The sequence below is a fragment of the Gymnoscopelus microlampas genome (genome assembly GCF_963454915.1).
Source record: "Gymnoscopelus microlampas genome assembly, chromosome: 15".
NCBI classification, from domain to species: Eukaryota; Metazoa; Chordata; class Actinopteri; order Myctophiformes; family Myctophidae; genus Gymnoscopelus; species Gymnoscopelus microlampas.
The window spans coordinates 41,253,944-41,258,830 of record NC_139952.1 but is presented as its reverse complement, the minus strand read 5'-3'; the positions used below and the strand labels follow the sequence as shown (position 1 = coordinate 41,258,830).

Sequence of the window (4,887 nt, the reverse complement as noted above, 5' to 3'; positions counted from 1 at the left end):
TACATGTATGTGCGTTCCACTTAAGTCAGGTGCGGTGCGTCTATTTTTGGCAGGCCGACATTTTCTGGGCACAACGTGGGGTGGGGGGGGGGGGGGGGGGGTGGGGGGGGTTTGGACATGTTTACTAGTTGTACTAGTTGGTAGTTGCTTACCTCAGTAGTTCCTCACTCCAGAACACAATTAACCGCCTTAAACCATTAAGACCTGCAACGCATCTGTGTCACTTTTTCATTTGAGCTAAAAAGCATTATTTTACACTTTGGCTATTAAAAAATAGCAGATCTACAAGCTCATAGCGCGGCACCGAGTGCCGCGCTACAAGCTTTTAGATCTGCTATTTTTGAAAAATCGTGAAAATGTGTGCAAATCTTTGAATATATATACATTTTAACTCAAATCTTTGCTTCTGGGGGGTCCCTGGAACAAGATGGGGGTCCGTGACCAAACACATATCATTTTGGAGATCCTGGACATGAAAAAGTTTGAGCACCACTGATATAGAATACTGTCGGGAATTAGAAGACTTAGAAGATTTTCGCTTGCTTGAAAACCGAAGCTGCAACCATTTTTGATCTTGTTTTTGTTATGCTGTGTTCCCTATGTAATGTTATGTAAATGTATTCCACTGTTTGTCTGTCTGTTTTCTGATTGTATGTTTTTTTGTGAGGACTGCGGATGAAAACTAGCATCTTTGCTAAATCCGGTGTATTTAACGTCCATGTGACGTCCATTAATATGCATTGTCCTGTCCAAATAAACAAATCAAGTAAAAGTAAACATCATGTTGCCCGATATTTTTTTATCATCATTAATTTACCTGACACTTTTCGAATGTTGGAACGGCCATTGTACCAGAACTACCCAAGTGGAGGTGTATAACACAAATGACCTGCTTAGCAGCTGTGTCATTGATTATCAGTGGCAGGCAGTGCATGTCTGCAAATCAATCGGTACACAACAACCACCGACGTTTGAATATTGGCGCTTTTTTATCTTTCTTCCTCAGCCCGTGTGACACACTGTAGACGAGACCTAGCTTCCTCTTTTTTCGCACACAAACGCCTACTTCCTCCTTCTGTCTCTCTCAACCTTGTGTCACTTGTTTTTTTTAGCCCTTACAGGCGAGGCAAACTATACTGCACAAACCAGTGTAAAAGAACTGTGTGTGTGTGTGTGTGTTTGTGTGTTATAGAACGCCGGAGGGGGACAGCCAGCCGTTAGTTTGAAACGATCCGACCGCCCGCCCGCCCCCCCCAGCCAGCCAGCCAGCACTGTAGGGCTTCAGGAAGCAGTTTGATCAAGGCTGAACTGACAGAAGAAGTAACGGTCCCGCTCTCCATTGTCACGTTTCCCAGGGTGAGTCCTCTCTTGTCTTCTTCTTCTTCTTCAAAACCCTTTTCTCTTCCCCTCACACTCCGAGGGGGTGTTTGTTTGATAAGCAGGATGCGACGGTAATAGGCCCCTGGCTGGGTGTGCCCCCCCTCTGTGTGTCGGGGTGGGGGGGCTCCAATCTCTCCTGCTTTCCCCTCATGTATTGTTGCCCACGCTGGCCTGGGCCCCCCCCCACCGTCGCGGATGCAGCTGTCTATTATCATCTTAGCGATTATTATTCTATCTATCGATTACTTTTTCCGATTAATTTGAATAATTGAGAAGCATGTTTAGAAATATATATTTCAGTTTGTTTTATATAGCAACATATGGATTAATGGCGTAGTGTTGTTTTGAATACTTTATCTACAGAATACTTTCATTTACAGACATGTAAACATGTGCTGTGTACAAGTAAGACTTCTCGGCTAAAAGGATTTGTCGCACAACGGTGTCATGCAAAAAAAAAAGTTAAAATAGGTGATCTATAAGTTCACAATATGCCGCTTTGCTGAGTGTTGTGAGCTTATAGATCTGCTAGTTACTATTGACTAATTGACTGGTTCGATTAACTGTTGCACCCCTAGCTACATGTTTGTTTGGCCGGTACAAACTCGACCAAAAACATCTATTACTTAACCCTACAGGCAGACAGGCAGGCAGACAGGCAGACAGGCAGACTGGCAGACTGGCAGACTGGCAGACAGACAGTCAGTCAGTCAGTCATAGAGAGAGAGAAAAAAGACCCTGACAGACAGATATTGGTGTTGATCGGGAGGGAGGGAGGGAGGGAGAGAGGGAGAAAGGGAGGGAGGGAGGGAGGGAGAGAGCCTGGCAGCTCCAACATGTCTAGAAAATATGAAAGAATGTCATGTTTCCAGCGAGTCATGACATGATGCCCGGTGGCTTGAGGCGAATAGAAACACATTGTCATAGTTTACTTCTGATTTTTGGAAAGATAACGGCAAAAAAATAGTAAATGTTTACATGGTTGATATGCCATTGAACTCTCTCTGTTTGTGTGAGGAACAAATTGCTTTGAGTTATTATTATATGTCGGTTCCAACACAACGCCCTTTTAAGATTACTTGTATGCACCTTTAGACCTAATCTTGCTTCAGAGACAATTGCTCCCTGGGGCTGTTATTTCCTTTTCATTCTGTTTTTTTTTTTCTTACTACACGCAGGCAGCCCCATCGTGATGGTTTGATTACATATGCTACGTCTTTGTCGGGGTGAAAAACCTTGTATGTCCAAAAAAATGCTTACTTAAAGGTAGGGTAAGTGATTTGCATTGGTCAAAATAAGTGTTAAATAGCTCTATATTCTGATAGTACTCATTGCTATAGAGTGTTTGTTCCGTATTAGAAGTCTCCTTGTCTCTCCAGCTCTTTATTAAACAGAAAATGCATTTTCGTTTCAGTTTCATTTCCAATTTTATCCAATCAGGATAGAGAACTCAGTCAGGATATAGATTAAACAAGTGAAATTGGAAGTGATGACACTAAGAAATGATCAGACACAATTGGAACTGGAACACTATAAAAATGAAGCTTAAAAATGGGTACTTTCTCCTGATTGGCTGAGATTTTGACACCTACCGGAAAATGTATTTTCTGTTTATTAAAGAGCTGGAGAGACATGGGAGACTCCTGTTACTGAACAAACACTCTATAGCAATGATTACTATCAGAATATAGTGCTTTAACCTTTTAACAAAATACTTTTTGTTTTAACCCAAAACATATCACTTACCCTACCTTTAAATCTCAGGATTCAAATTCAAATAATAGCAAAAACAGCAGATCTACAAGCTCAAAATGTGGCGCTTTGCGCCGCGTTTCAAGCTTTTGCCGATCTGCTATTTTGCGATGCTTTTGTGTGACCCTGTAGTATGATCAAGTAGAGTGTTCATTTTAGTGTTGATTAAGACAGCAAATTTCGATTTAGTTTTAGTCATATTTTAGTCACCTGAAATGTTTTAGTTTTTGTCTAGTTTTAGTCGACTAAATCTACAGTTGATTTAGTCAACTAAAATGTATTTTTGGCGGTGCCTTGATGGCGTCGTAATGGCTGATTTTACACTTGGTTGCATGCTGAAAATAGCCGATCTACAAGCTCACAACGCGTCGCGCTGCGACGCGTTGTGAGCTTGTAGATCTGCTATTTTCAGAGCACAAACCCGAGCGCAACCAAACATAAAATGACTCGTCTTTTAGTTCTACTGGATCTCTTCTCCACTAGTCCCTCACTAACGTTTTAGTCTAGTTTTTATTTGTTGACGAAATTGTCAATGTATTTAGTCTTAGTCTTAGTCATTGTAGCTTAGTTTTTATGTAGTTTTTTATGTAGATTAATTTACCAAAAAAATTTTTAAATATGGAGATAAGAGGTTTCTGCCCGACAGCAACGATTAGCAAGGTGTTGTGATTTAAAGCAAAACCTGGTGCAGCCAGCAGCTAACACTGTTAGCTAGTAGCTGCTACATGCTTATTAGAGACCATGGCCATGTGCCTGCTTCAGCACTACATCAAAAATCAATTACGGCTGTGCACTTGTTCCCCCTGTGCAAGCACACACACACACGCACGCACACACACACACACACACACACACACACACACACACACACACACACACACACACACACACACACAGCTTCAAGTGGTGTATGTACACAGGATGTGTTTTCTATTTCAGAAAAGGGCAGTGAGGAACATTGGTTTATCCTGTTTGTGGGCTTGTTTCTGAGGTGTGTGTGTGTGTGTGTGTGTGTGAGAGAGTCAGTGGTGGAAAGTAACTAAGTACATTTACTTAAGTGCAATTTTGAGGTATTTGTACTTCACTTGAGTATTTCCAATACCTTTTACTTCTACTCCACTACATCTCGGATCCAAATATTGTACTTTTACTCCACTACATTTATTTGAAAACTTTAGTTACTAGTCACTTTGCAGATATACATTATTACATTATAAAACATACATTAACCACTTTAGCCCTATTGTATACCGAGGCTATTTGAAAATAGCCGATCTACAAGCTCACAACGCGTCGCATCGCGACGCGTTGTGAGCTTGTAGATCTGCTATTTTCAAACATTTAGTACTTTTACTTTTGGTATTTTAAGTACATTTTCATACCAATACTTTTGTACTTCAAGTAAATTTTGAATTCCGGACTTTTACTTGTAACAGAGTACTTACATTGCAGTATTGATACTTTTGCGTAAGGTATGTAAGTAAAACATTTGAGTACTTTTTCCACCACGTGTGTGTGTGTGTGTGTGTGTGGGTGGGTGGGGGAGGGGAGGGTGTGTGTGGTTGCAGTGTAGAAGGCTGTTGAAGACTTGCAGAGAGTTGTCAGTGTAATCTTCGGGGCTCTGCTCAGACGTTGGACAGGATATCCTGGTTGTGGCGTCAGATACAGGAGGAACCCATTCTGGGGCATTACAGGTTTTTTTGCGAAACAAACAAAGAGCCTCCGCTGCGAGGCAGCCTATGCAGCCACATGCTC

General features: G+C 41.6%; 1 protein-coding gene across 1 annotated transcript in view; it reads left to right on the top strand.

The window, feature by feature from the left end:
- Positions 1–1,125: 1,125 nt before the first annotated feature.
- The window catches only part of elmo1 (engulfment and cell motility 1 (ced-12 homolog, C. elegans)), a 151,109-nt gene continuing 147,347 nt past the window's right edge, over positions 1,126–4,887 (top strand). Inside the window, 1 exon segment of the mRNA XM_084079644.1 lies at positions 1,126–1,356. The gene's annotated coding sequence lies outside the window, so the exon portion shown is untranslated.